Source organism: Solanum lycopersicum, chromosome 8 (assembly GCF_036512215.1).
Source record: "Solanum lycopersicum chromosome 8, SLM_r2.1".
Taxonomy (NCBI): domain Eukaryota; kingdom Viridiplantae; phylum Streptophyta; class Magnoliopsida; order Solanales; family Solanaceae; genus Solanum; species Solanum lycopersicum.
The window spans coordinates 62,995,113-63,011,165 of NC_090807.1; positions in this window are offsets into that span (position 1 = coordinate 62,995,113).

Sequence of the window (16,053 nt, forward strand, 5' to 3'; positions counted from 1 at the left end):
AAATTGACATAGTTATTAAGAAAATATTTAATGACGTAGATTATTTATGAAGTGGATGAAAATTTTTATATTTTTCAAAGTAATTGATCATTTAATTGAGGGTATAATAGGTAAAAAGAATTGTTTTTTTTTAATTTGTCAAAATGGAGAAATATTTATTAACAACTATAAAAAAAAAAGTGGGTAAATAGGAGTTTTTGGCCAAAAACATCCTTCAACTATGCCCCAGAACTTAAACTACATCCTTAAAGTATCATTTTTAGCATAAAACATCGTTTAATTGTACCCCAGACTTAAACTATATACTTAAAGTATTATTTTTAGCAGAAAACAACCTTTAAGATTTTGAATGAACAACTTTCATCCTTTTGTTAGATATTTTTAAAAACTAAAGAATCTTACGAAAACATGAGCAGTTAACAACTATCAACAAAAGTTATTATGCATAATTTCATTACATTCTACAAGAAGTTCTTGAAATATATAAAAAATCTTAGACATTGTTACTATGGAACTGAAAATGATTCGAATGTGTGAGTGTACATGATTTGCCTTTTTCGTAACGGAAAGAAGTTGTAGATTAATTATTTTTATCTTTTTCTTAAACAATTAAATTAATAGATTTTTGGGTCAATCTAATATCGAAGTGACCAAAATATTGATTGTGTTTCGTATTTGCGTTTCATTCTACATTATTAGAAGGGAAAGTCTCCAACAAATGTCGCTTTTTAGCATATTCAATTGAGAAGAAACATATTTAAACTAGTAACATTTATAATTAAAATTATATGAAAAATGAATGAAAAAAACGATCCAATTAAAAGATTTTGCATAATTCTTAACTCAATTACGAATTCACTAATATTTTTGGCATATCTAAGAATATAATTAGGAAGGAACGACTTATTTTTGTGGGATATATCAATTAGTTTTCTGATAAATTCAAGTAGAAGGGTAAAGATTGTTGACTTTAAAATACTTTAGGAATGTTTTATAATAAGAATGATACTTTAAGTATGTAGTTTGAGTTTGAGATATAATATAAGAATGAGTTTGACAAAAAAATCAAAATAATTAATCTTCAACTTCTTTCCGTTACGAAAAAGGCATCATGTACGCTCACATCTTCCAATCATTTTTGGTTTTCATATGCAATAGTGTCTAAGATGTTTTATATTTTTCAAGAACTTTTGGTAGAAAGTAATGAAATTTTATGCATAATAAAGCTTGTTGATAGTCACATTAACTGCTTATGTTTTCGTAAGACCCCTTAGTTTTTGACAATATCTAACAAAATAATGAAAGTTGTTCACTTAAAAATACTTAAATGATGTTTTCTGCTAAAAATGATATTTTAATGATGTAGTTTAACTTTGGAAAATAGTTAAACGATGTTTCTACTAAAAATAATATTTTAAGAATATAGTTCAAATTTAAAATATAATTAAAAAATATTTTTGACAGCCCTGCTATTTTAAGTGTGAACTGTGGAGTGCATTAAATTTGTAAGTTAGAATGAGTAAAAGCACACAACTCTATGAATTGAACATTTTCTCTTTTTATCTGTTTGTATTTTTATTAAATATAAATGTCAGCTTTGAAATGAGAACACCCACTAGACCTAGGGAATATTAGGAATGGAATAGGGTGCGATGTTATTGTCTTTGGTAAAAAATATCTTAGATAATTTATTTTTATAATGACTCTATGATCGTCTTTGACCTTTGATATTTAGATTAAAGTTTGACTAATTTAAATTTGTGCTGAATAATATTTTATTGAATAGCGCTATTTACCAACAATCATTTTCATATTTAAAACTCAAGAATTTTAATTTAAAAACAAATTAATTCACGATACCATATACTTAATACTTGCGGTGGTTCTTTTTCAACAACCTAGTAGTTCTATGAGGTAGAAAGCTTACGAGATTTCCAACAGCATACCAAACTTCCTTTTAAGAGTCGATTGAAAAATTATTTCGATCAGAATCAAACTTTATATTTATCATGGAGAGAAATTTTTTTTCCCGTTCGTTCAATTTATTGTTCGATTTTAATTTGCATAATTTTAGAAAATAAATTAGATTTTTAAATTTTATGATTAAAATGTATCGAAATGTTGAATGAAATAACGTGGTGTTTAAGTAAATGAAATAGAAAAAGCTACCGTTAGCAAGCTTAATCATAGAAGGCGTTGGCAAAATCACCTTTCAAGTAAAGATTACAATTGCTATCTCAAAAGTCAAAGAAGTTGGCAATTTCTTCACATGAAGCAAAGGGCACAATTCTTTATTTGCTTTGCAGGTATACATTTTTTAAATCTCACATATGATTTCATCAATTGAATAAAGATGAATTTCCCCTCAAAAGAAGAATAATAGAACAAACTAATTAAGTTAAGAAATCTTAATTATGCCCCCACCCCACCCCAACCACCACCACCACCATCACATACAACATATATTTTAAGCAAGCTAAGCTTAGAACTAAACATAAAGTAAAATTGAAATTGAACAAAAGAAGGAATGTGTCTCGTAGATTTAAGTAACAAAAAAGTGATTACAAAAAATTGCAAGAAAAAAAAAAAAGATCACAAAAGCAAAATAAAGTAGCAAGAGACAAGTTCAATGACACAAGTTATGCCCCATAACCTAGGTTTAGTGATACAAGAGACAAGTTATGTCGCATGACATGAATTTAATAACATAAGTTATATCGCATGCCATAAGTTTAGTGATACAAGTTATGTCCGAAGACATAAATACAAGGTTTTGATTTGTATAATTCGCTAGATACATTCAATTTTATATAAAATGTTCAGTTTTGTATAAATTCATTTATACATTGTAATTTGTATAATAAGATCTATGTATAATTATAAGTGCATGGTGCAAAAATATATGTATTTGTATTTGTATATACACTTTTCTTTCGCTTTATACAAACATATACACATTTTGTATCGAAATCTACAAAATGACGAATTGTATACTGAATCAGATAGGAAAAAAATGAAATGTTTGCTGCGAATTATAAATAAAATAAAATATGGATATAGCACTTAATTTGAATTAATAATTCGCTATTTCATACAATTTTTCCTATATTTTGCGTATATATGATTAGAAAAAAATTGACTGACTATTTGGATATGATTAGGTTTGGAATTTGGATAGACAAATGTATGGGCCGTATGCTGCTTTGACTGGATGGGCTTCCCATGAAGGCCTATTGTGTTGGGTAACCGATATAAAGCCATCTCTTTAGATTAAAAACAAATTGATACTTTCTATTTTATTTTATTTGTGTTTTTTCTCAAATTACAAAAATTTCTTAAAATTATAGAATCTCGGATATTTCATAAAATCTGCGGATACATAGCTCATGGATGCATCCGAGAGGAGAGAAATGTATTGGAGAGGGGATAGCTATGAAAGGAAATTCTTGTAATTTTTCTTATATGGTAGAGAATTTTAGATATTATAATATCTTAAGCTATGTATTTATGTAAAAAAAAAAAAATCATATTTATAACTACTTAGAGGGTCTTAAAAACTTTCGAGAAAAAAAGTTTTCCATGAAATATGTGATTTTTATACTTATTTATTCATGTTTGTTATGTAAACAAAAAGTATTATTCTAAAAATACTTATCTATAATTTAGATAAATATTATGAAAGATAGAGCGGAGTGAGGGTAGGGAGGGGTGTGCCATGTGGGGACGGGGTTACAGGGGTCAGTAGAAAATGAGGGTAAGAGTGTTGGAGGGTAGGGATCGAGGAGGAAAATATCAGTCGTGAAACTTACTTTTTCTATGTTTACTTGATACATTATTTTTATTATTTTGACGAAATTTGTTTTTCTAAAGATAATATCTTTTAAATTTTTTTTTTTGATTAATCAAACATAGAAAAGAACTGAAAGAGTATCCAACCACTCTAAAATTCTAAAAAATAAAGAATCATGGTGTACTAGTTATTAATATATACTTTATTTGGTTTTATCACTATTTGTCAATACTCATCATGCCTTCCATGAGGAAGTTGTTGGGAAAAAGTGCAACCTAATGTGGCCCATGTTGAACCAAGATTCTTCCTCACTGGCTTATATAGTTAGCTTTCCAACTAATTAGATTTTCAACCAATATAATCATTCAAAAAATAATCACCTACCAGTTTGTTTTAACAAAATGCATGCATGATGATGCAAGTACTGTAGTAATTACAATGGTGAAATGACCATTTATTAGGAACATTTGGAGTTCGTTTAAATTGACTTATCTTAGATATTGTTGAGCTAAAATAATTTTTAAATATTTTTATATTGTTTGGATAAAATTATAAAGTGTTTTCAAAAATACCAACTTTAAAGTTTAAACAACAAAATTAAGACAAATACATAAGTTACAAAATTTAACCTATAACTTTAATTTTGACTTATAAGCTAAAAGCAATAAGTCATTTAAAGAGGCTCTTATTTTCTCCATTCAATTCCAAAGTATCTATGTTTACTTTGGATTTGACTTATAATGCATCTTTTTCTTTTTTTACCATAATCTTATTAAATACTTTTTAAATAACTATTTATAGTAATTATTACATAATTCCTTATACAACTTTTTAAAAAAGTTTTATGCTCAAGAATAGTGAGCCGGACTCAATACTCTGAACCAGTGCACATAAAATAGAATTAAGGGAATAGACCTTAACTTACCAACATCAGTTGTATAGTAGTGTAAGTGTAACTGCTTCACTCATAATCTGAAGTCTCGATTCAAGTTTTGGGTATAGAAAATTTTTTATTGAGAGTATTATTTAGAACGAATCATGTAATGCATAATTCAAATTTAGTCCATTCAGACTTGAACAATAGAAGAAAAAAAAAGTTACATAGGCATTAACTTAAGGAAAAATTACTATTATTTATAGCAACATTATGTTAAATCTGGAGTTTTTGGTCAAAATCATCCTTAAACTATACCCCAAACTTAGACTACATCCTTAGAGTATCATTTTTAGCATAAAACATTCTTTAAGTATTTGAAAGTGAACAATTTTCATCCTTCTATTTGAATTTATCAGAATACTAACAGATCCCACAAAAATCAAGTTATTCCTTCGTGATATTATTTTCAAAGATACCATAAATACTATCGTGATATTTTTCAGTAATTGAGTTTAGTATTATGCAAAATATTTTAATTTGACAGCTTTTCATTTACTTTTCATGTTATTAGAATTAAAAATATTATTAATTGAATATTTAGGTATCGATATTACATAAAAAAAATTCTACTTTCAAACAAAAAATATTATTGAAGTTTTTTGTATTTGGAATCTATATGTTTCTTCTCAATTGAACATGCTAGAAGCGGTGTTTGTTAGAGACTTTCGCTTTTAATAATGTAGAATGAAACTCAAATACAAGACATAATCAATATTTTAATCACTTCAATATCATAATGACTCAAAAATTTATTGATCAAAATACAATATTTATTTTAAAAAAGTAAAGATAATTATCAAGCTCCAACTTCTTTCTGTTACTAAATGAGAAAAAGAGCAAATCACGTATCATCACACCTTTCAAATATTTTTGTTTTAGTAAGTAATGATTTCTAAGATTTTAAATATCTTTTTATAGCAGGTAATGAAATTATCTAGGAAAATTTTTGTTGATAATCACGTAAACTGCTCATATTTTTTTGTAGGATCGATTAGTTTTTTTGATGATATCTAATAGAAGGATGAAAATTGTTCACTTTAAATACTTGAAGGATGTTTTCTGCTAAAAATTATACTTTAAGGATGTAGTTTAAGTTTGAGATATAATTTAAGGATGTTTTTGGCCAAAAACTCTTAAATCTGCAATGTGTATTAAAAGTGAATTATGTATGCAATAAATATGTATTATAATTATTTTTGAAAATATATTATACTTGTTTTGTAATAAATCGACACATTATATTATAAGTTTATTAAAATGTGTGATAAATGCATTAATCATCAATAAAGTTTGTATTATATGTGAATAATAAATTGTTCTTGTAATATGTATTAATACTATATTATAAATGTATTAAAAGTGATCAAGTGAAAGAAAATGTTATTGTTATAAATAGTAAATATATTCTTAATATAATATATTTATGTAAGTCTCCCCTTTTAACTTAATTTACCATCTATATACATAGAGAACCACATAGGGATGGCAATGAGGATGGGGCGGACGTGGGGTGAGGTGAGTTTAAGGCTATCTGGGTGGGGCGGATGAGGGCGGGTTGGAGTGGGTTTTTAAAAAAAAATTAACGTGGGGCGGCGTGAATTGCGGGTACATGTAATTTTATGTGAGTTCAAACTTAATTTTAACTTTTTTTATATACATGTTATAGAGTGATAAAGCATTATTTATTAAGATAATTTCATTAAAACAACTAACATATTCAAGATAATAAATGAAATTAGTTCAATAAAAATTATTATAATTTCTTACATGTTTTCCAATTGACCTCTAAAAAATAAAATTTTGAGTCACTATCCTATTAAATTAATATAACTTAATGAAACAATAAATTTATTTTTATGAATTTTATTTCTAGTATCAAACATAACTAGAAAAAAAAAATATTAAAAAAATTATGTGAAGTGACTGTATGCGGAGCGAAGTGAAGTGGGTTGAAAATAAAAAATATTATTATACAGGACGAGACAAAACAAATTAAAAAATTTATGAATTAAACTCAACCCGCTCTGCCCGACCCCCCAATGCCATCCCTAAGACCACATCTACCCACATATATAAAAGTTGTTGGCAAGTCTATCTTGGTTGGGTGAGTGGTTGTAGGGGGGTGGGAAGGAGGGGGCATATACATCTTTTACTCAAAATAGTTTTTTTAAAAGATCATTTGGTTTCTTTTTTGGCCACACATTGTATATATCTTAGTTTTTTTGTCACTTATCATTGTACTCAGTACTCACCCAATTGTTGAGGCATTTTTCACTATTCTTGGAGTTAAATTAATTCTTTGAAATTAAAGCTATGGTCTCTTGCTGCTGTACTTTACTTTTTCTGTTTCACAATTTCCCAAACAAATTATTTTAAAGAAAATATTCAAGCAGCAGAATTCACATGGCAATTAATTTAACTCAACGAATATACCCTCAAAATATATAGGCATGTAGGGTTTTAGGGGTCAATGTAAAAATGCCATTCATCTAGATTGATCTGTTTAATTATGTGTAAAATAAAATCTTTCAATGGGTAATTATCATTCTTATTCTTGATCAATTTGAGTTAATATAGTAAGGGTTTTCGTCTTTAAAATTACCTCTTTTTTAAAAAAATTATTATTTTGATCAATAAAAGGGATCTTGAACAAATAAATAGATCTTATGAGTTAAAAATTGATTATATTGAGCAATTGCAACAATCAAATTCATTGATATTCCTCGGGTGTATGTAGTAAATAATAGTAGATCCAAATAATGCTAGTAAGGTATCATACTAAAACTCGAAAAAATAAAATATTATAAGCTTCAAAAAGACTTATAAAAAGTGTTAGCTACTGCTAAAAATACATATTCAATAACGATTAAATTATTTCTTATTAATTGATTATTAGTAAAAAATATTTTTAATATACTATATGAATTTGCAGTAAAAAGCACCGTCCAAAAAAGGCCCCTCAAAATATATTCAAAGATCATTTACAACAAGGACAAATTAGATTTTTGCACGTTTTTAAACGTAAGGTTCGGAGTGAATTAATGCAATTTAGATAAAATGTCCCTACAAATTACAACATGTGCTTAAGAATCAACCTCCTTTATACTTTGCCTATAAAAAAGTGCTATTCTCGAATGAGGGTTAGATAATACAAATTTATTTAATTAAATTTTAATTAGAAAAAGGCTTAAAATATCTTTGAAGTATTAGTAATAGTATAAAATTACCTTTCATCTGGCTCCGAAATTTCCTTTCCACCCATCTATTGACTTCAAAATACCTTTGTCATCCATCTTTAGATTCAAAATTCACAACTTATTTGACAATTTTAAATTAAAACTATTTATATATTTTTTAAAATATGTGGCACTAACTATTTGTTATAATTTAACTTATTAGTATAATTTATAAATCAATCCACTATCAACTCATTACTAATTAAACCCCACCAAATTAATAAACTCGTCACATTACTAATGCAACAACAACTACTGTCAATGAGTGTTTTTAAAAATTTGGGGCGAAAATATTTATAGAAGTAAATTATCATACATACAAGTGTCTAAATAAAAATTACCGATAAACTTAAAATTCTGACTATGTTTATCTTAATTATTCTTTCATCTCAATTATGTGATGTTACTTCATAAATAACTTTTTTTTAAAATAATATATTAAAGGATTAATTCGGGATGTACTACTTCTTTACCTTTAATCATAAATTTCGAATTCAAAGTTGAAAGAAAATCCTACAGAAAGTGTCCTTCTATATAAGCTGCTCAACTTAAATTTAATTGGGGTTTCGATTCTGACTCGAATAATTTTGGATGTCATTTTCAGGAATCTATAATTTCGTCGTGTTTATTAGTGTTTATGGCGATTTTGATATTATAATTGATTTATTAATTGGGTAGAGTTTAGTAAGTAATGAGTGGGTAGTGGGTTGGTTTAAAAATTATATTAATAAATTAAATTATAATCAATAGTTGAGCGCCAAGTATATTAAAAAATATTTAAACAATTTAATTTTAAAACTGTTTAATAAGTGCTCAATTTTAAACCCAAAGGTGGATGACAAAGATATTTTGGAGTCAATAGATGGATGAAAAAGGCATTTTGGAGCCAATAGGTGGATGAACAGTAATTTTATACGATTTTTCAATACTTTAAAAATATTTTAGACCTTTTTTCTAATTTTAATACATATACTAAATACGAAATGAAAAAAGAAGAAGTGGAATTTACTTTATTCTTGTTTTCTTTTTCTTTACTTTAATTTTTGTACGTGTGGTTTTAGTCATGACTAGAACGTTGCAAAGGAAGTAGAATTTTCCCACTAATTGATAATGTTATGCACTAGTCAATCCACTACATTGAAAGGTGACAACATGATAAATTGTATAACTCTCCCCCACCCCACCCTGCCTATATTAGCTTGATTAAATATAAAATTTAAAGTTAGAATATATCGATAATTTTTCAAACTTATTTTTATATTTTATCTAAATATTTGAACAATACAAATCGATTGAAATTAAACCAGTTGAGTACTTTGGCTATCGTTTTTGTTCCTCAGCTATTTTCGATCAAATATATTTTAAGATGTTTAAATATTGGCTAATCAAAATTTAGTTGATGGAGCAAGGATTGTTATCTCATGTTCAACAAAGTCTTAAGAATAATATAGGGTTGTATATAGATTGCCAACCAACTAACTAAAAAAAAGACTTAGCTTTGTTGTCGGCTCTAGAAAATTTAATAAATAAAGAAAAAGAAGAAGGCTCCTCTCGTTATAGCTAAGTGGCTTTCAGTACTTCTCCTTCTCTTCGCTACAGTTAAAATGTTAGAATTTTCTTTTACATATTTCACCTAAGGCATAATGGACCAACACCTTGTATATCACGCAAATTTCTCAATTGACGGCGGTGAGTGTTTGCACTTTAGACCTCTGCAAGTCCTTTCCTTATTATGTCGACACTACATTAAAAATGATTTCTAGTGTCAATTAATTAACGATAATACATTCTAAATATATAATTTTAGCGGCAATTAACACTCTTTGTATATGACCTTTAAACCTTTACCGAAATTGAATCTAATGACACTTAACTAATGCCGACAAAGATTTTTTAACATTCTTTATTAATGTATATATTTATTGCCGCTAAAAGTTATTTTTATAGAAGTGCAATGGTATGCATGAGATAAAAGTCTTTCTCCTTAATTTGTACTCGAAATTCGATGTGCGGAAGACAACCAATCCTTGTCCGTAAATAAATGAAGATTGATCAACCAACTTGAACAATACATAACCTACTTTCATTTTTTCTTGTCCTAATCAAGTTAATATTAGAATTGAAATGAAGAAATTTTGAGAAAAATAACGTATATTTTTGAATTTTAATTATAAGAATATTTATTTTATTTATTTGTTCTTAAAATTTCACTTTATTAGGATAAATTGCTTAGAATAAGTAATGAACAGTTTGATTTTCTTAAAACATAAAATATAATAAAATAAATCAATTTACCTTGTAAAACGAAAAATAAATTAAAGAACGTTCATGCATGTCAATTGTCAAGAACCACGTCGAAATGAAGAGAAATAAGATGGAAAAATTTTATGCTTTTTTCTAGTTTAGGATTAGTTAGATAAGTGTATTTCATATCAATTAGAGACAAATGATAATGACTTATTAAGATTTAATGGTCAAACACGACTTTAAAATCACCAAGTTAGATTTTTCAATATTGTTTTTTTATTTCGTATTCATAGTTTAAATAACTTTCAAACACTTTCGTTTAAAATTTTGAAAATTATGATTTCCTTCATCAAATTTTAATTGTCATGATTTTCTTTTTAAAGTCAGATTACAAGAACTTTAAATAATATTTTATTATGTATTTTTCATCGTATTAATGTGCAAAAAATTAAAATTTATAGTCCTTTTCCTATAATTTTTGAAAATCTAATTATATTTTTAAAATATCAAATTAACTTTTAAAAAGTGTAACATGACATTTAAAAAGTGGACGGAAAAAGTAATCAACTGCAACAGTATGTTTGGAATCGAAGAAAATAATTTCGAATTTCGATTGATTAAATTTTTTGAAAAACAAACTTCTTAAAAATAAAAAAAAATAACTTTACTAATTAAAATAAGTAATAAGTTTCATAAATAGCATTCGTGTCAATTGTATTTTCCCCCACCCCATAGGCCGTAACCATCAACCCCACCACCCTTATAATCTCCACCCTACGATTTTGCCCATAAAATAAGTAATAAGTTTCCTAAATAGCATTAGTTTTTGCCCATTTATCATTATTTTTATTTTTTAAAAAAACAAGATGAAAAGAGAAATAAAAAGATCAGGAATTTATACAAAATCACTTTTTTAAGGAGCTCTTGGAGTAGTCGGTCTAGCGCTGAACCTACGTGCCTATGACTTCGTTTCTCAGGAAATTCGCGCAGCGGAAGATCCTGAATTTGAGACTTTCTACACCTAAAATATTCTCTTAAACGAAGGTATTAGTTAGTTCCTACAAATAATTAAAAATGTCATTTGGAGTTTATATCTCAATTTTAAGAGGGATTGATTAAGCTTATAATTGATTTTTGGAGAAAATTAGATTGAAACTCGAAAAAAAATGAAGTTTGAGGAACTATATGACAATTGTATTAAAGTTGTATTGCGAACTTCACTCTTTTTTTTTTATAGTGATATCAACCAAAATAATTTAAGAAAACACTTCTAATACATATATAACATAGACATAATAAATATTGCAAACATTACTCATGTTCTTAGAGATACAAACTAAAATGATTTATAAAACACTTATAATACATAATTTATTCATGAATAAAAAGTTTAATTCAGTCTATAAATTATTGTCTTGTCTTTCGTTAGTAACGTTTTTCATCGTTAATTTTCTCTTTGAATTCAACTTTTATATTGTGTAATACACTTTTAACACAAATTTAATTCATTGTATAGTATATTATTTGTTACTATTAGATTACTTGTTTAATTCATTCTTGATATAAACTTAATTCACTCTATAGATCATTGTCTGATGTTTCATTAGTTACATCTTTTTATCCATGCATAATTTTCTCTTCTAATTCAATTTTAATATTTGTGTAATGCACTTTTTATACAAGTTAATTCATTTTGCAGTTTATTGATTAATTTATTATGATTGAATTACTTGTTTAATTCATTATTGGTGTAAGTTTTATTTAGTTTACAAATCACATAGTGCTCTTTCGTTTGCTTCATTTTGAATTCATGTTTAATTCGCTTCTAATTCAACTTTAAAATGAGTGTAATATATTTTTAGTTTAAATTTAATTTATTTGGCGGTTTATTTATATCTCTTCATTTCTTACGATTAGATTACTTGTCTAATTAATTATTGATATAATTTTATGTAGTTTACGAATTAGAGAGTATATTTAATATAAATAATTATTTATTAAAAGAGATTCACTCAACATAAACTATGGATAACAAGATTACAAAATGAAGACGTGCAAAAATGTTAGGCCTTATGATAAAGAATAAAGAATAAGGAATAAAATCTTTTTTAGCATTTTGTTTTAGAAGTTGATTAGTTTAATATAAAAGTTCAGATCATTTTTTGTCTTCTAATTAAGTATTAACGCATCTCTAGTATTATGTATGAATGTTATGAAATTTTCTATGTGTATATCATTACACATGCGTGTTAAAATGCTACGTATCATTCATTTATATTATATAAAAATTATAAGTGGTGAAAAAAAAGTATTAAATATGTATTAAAAATAGTTATAATTCATTTGTATGATAAATGTAAGTTTTAGAAAAATTTTAAACTGAAACTTGCATTATGAATTAGTGTTTTATTAAACATGTATTAAAGTTGTTTTAAAGTTATTTTAAGTAAGTATTGCTAAAAATTGACAAAAATAATAATAAATTAAAAATATATTTAAAAGTAATAATTATTAAATAAAAGACCTTCACTTATATAATTTACACAATAATAAAACTATATTTTTCGTCGTACCAAACCCGCCCTAAATGTGCCTTAAATTGATTAATTAAGAATAGTAATCGGGGTTGGTAATGGTCACAATATATAGTCAATAGGGTACATGAAAAAAACAAAAAATCTTTAATTGAAAGCAGCCTTTATTAATTTAGCAGGGTCCATATATATAAAATAAGTTTTCTAATATCGTAATCAATAAGCAAAACGAACATGCCCCACGACTTTATATATTTCAATTGGGTGCAACATTAATTGTTAAACAGGCTGACATGAGTCACCTTATATTATTTTTTTTATATTAAAATTTGATTACTTTAAATTTATATTGAATGTAGCTTTATTTGATGAAAATATTTTATATTAAAAAAATTTTATGTTCAAAACTCAAATTAAAATCTCTAACTAAAGATATAATAATATCACCAAACGTATCATATCAAAAGGATAGTACCTCATTTGATATCGATAACTATCAAAACAATAATTCCAAACAAACAATTAGTACAAATTACTATTTCAAATAATTATTGCCTCACCAATAAAGGTGATAGTGAAGTATAAAAATTTCTTTATTTAATGAAGCGATTTGGAATTTCGACGTGGATATGAAGAGAAAAAAAAAAATCATTCTCTATATTATGCATGCACTCTTTAAAGACAAGAATAGATTATTCAATTCCTAAACACCTCAATTTGGTGCTACTTCAAGTCTCCAAATATAATTGTTTAAGTTATATTTTTTCTAGGGTTTTAATTTAATTAATTTTGAGAGGAAGAAAGTGATAATTGATCATGTATTAGTTTTATGTCTTATGTACTTCCATTACAGTGTATATTAAAAAAAAAATATTTTTGTTCGATCAATAAGAAAAACAAGAAAATTAAAGGGATAGAAGATTAGGATTTAGAATAGAGAAAATTACAAAAATCTGATCATGAAAGTTTTTTTTCCTATAACAAAGCACTAATCATAGATGGAAAATAGATGAAAAGATTCAACTCATTATTAATCTAAATAATAATTAATTATTATTTCTTTCTTCATCGATGTCTCAAGTATAAATATAACAAATAAAAGTGAATTGAGAAAAAATTACAAAGTTTTAAAATAGAGATAAATGACAAAAATACGTTTAAAGTATTTGAATTTTTTTAGTTTAATACATAAAATATTGAGAGTTTAATACATAAATTAATCACTTAATAATTTGAAAAACAACTCATAATGTGTGTAATGCACTTTTTTTTTTTTTTAAACACTTTAAAACATGACATTTCACATAGATAAAATATTCTATCTTGACAAAAATAATAAACTAATTAATTAAAGATTTATTACTATTCCTAAAAAATTAATTCTTTTTAAAAAAATTAATTCTTTTTATTACACACTCCACCACCACTTCCCCGTACCCCGCTCGCTGAACAGTCCCCCATCCTTTTATTTTTTAAGTTTTTATATTTTTCTCATGTTGTGTTAGATATGTATATATATATTTTTTAGAATTTTTTTTGTACTTATATACTAAATATGACATAAATAAAAAATCATTTTAAAAGAAGTCTCTATAACTTTTTAAAAAATAATTATTAAGGTATATTTTTGACACTTTTATCTCTTCAAAAATATTCATCTATTCATTCATTTGATGAAAATAACTCACATTTATAATATTATTTTATTTTTTAAATTAATATCTAATCTAATTTAACTATATATGGTCCGAGTTGATTAAATGAAAAAATGAAGTTGTGGTGCATAAGACATGAAAGTTTAACAAAGTAAACCGTTTAGCAATTATAATAATCACAAATATCAAATATATCAAATTATTATATAATTTTATAATATTAAACGTATCATAATAAAAAATAAAAGGATATTTTTACAAATAAGACTTCAAATAATGGTAGGACGACAAAATCGAAATGGTCGTTAGTATAACAGATGCCCATTTATAATTGTCAGACTAGTTAGAGTGGCCTTTTCTTTTTCTTTATAAAAATGTTCCTACACAATAATACCATCATCTGTGTGCGTTACAACAATGAAAGTGAAAGAAAAAGAAATTTACCTCTGTTAATCTTTCGACTCCTTACCTACTACTGAGTCGTTTAGGGTGAGGAATATATAAATATAAAATAAAATAATAGTTCTAGAGTGATCGACTCTTATCTTTGAAAGATAAGATTTATACCTTAGGTCCTTAAATTTTTATCTAAAATAAATTATGTGATAAAAATTTTATAGAAAAAATTAATTATTTATTATTGGTTTTAACATATATTTTCCTTCATTAAAAATAAGAATCTCTCTTCATTTAAAAAGGAATGAGCTCATTTTTCTTTTTTCTTTTTTAAAAAGAATGACCCCTTTTTTTGGCAAAACTTTAACTTTAATTCTTCACACATATTTAAGGTCACAAGATTAAAGAGCATTTTGATACATTTGACATAATTTTAATTTAGAACCACATAATCAAAAAATCTTCTTTCTTTTTTTTAAACTTCGTTCCAAGTCAAGTTAGATCATTCTTTTTGAAACAGAGAGAGTAATAGTGAAGAGCGTTGAGCAAAGAGAATTACAAATCCTTTTTTATTTCGTTTCAAGCATTACAACAAATATATAGAAATGAGGTAAATCAAGTCATCATCTTCTTGAACCAGATTATGTGGTTCTGACTCTTATCTTTATATAATATATGTCAACTCTACTTATAGAATAGTATTAACAATTCATATAATAATTATCTGAAAAGATGTTTTTCAATATTGAGTTGATAAAATCTTACCTGAAATCAATAACCGAAAAAACAACATTAAGTACTAATAATTTTCATCTAAATAGTTGAAGGAAAATAAACTTTGAATAAATATGTATACAAAGTGTATTTATATTTTAGGTCTTCAATTAAAATTTCATTTTAAGGCTTATTTAATTATTATATTTAAAATAACTTATTTCACAATTAATATCAAAACGATATAATAATTTGTGTCAGAGGGTCATTTGATAGTCTGGTTTTGATTGTTTTTCCCCTTGTGCCTCAAAGATAGAAAACAAGTTGGTCCATTTATAGAATTGTATTTCATGTTGTGTATGTGTGTGGTGAGGAAATGTTTGATTTCTATTGTAGTGTTGGAATGGAAGTATCTAGATCTGCTTTAATGGTAGGAAAGCTATGTCACAACTATAGGTTGTGGGGACTTCCATGGAGAAGGATTTATGGTAGGTAGCTATGAAATTACTTTGTTTGTCTAACAATATTTGTTTATTAATTATTT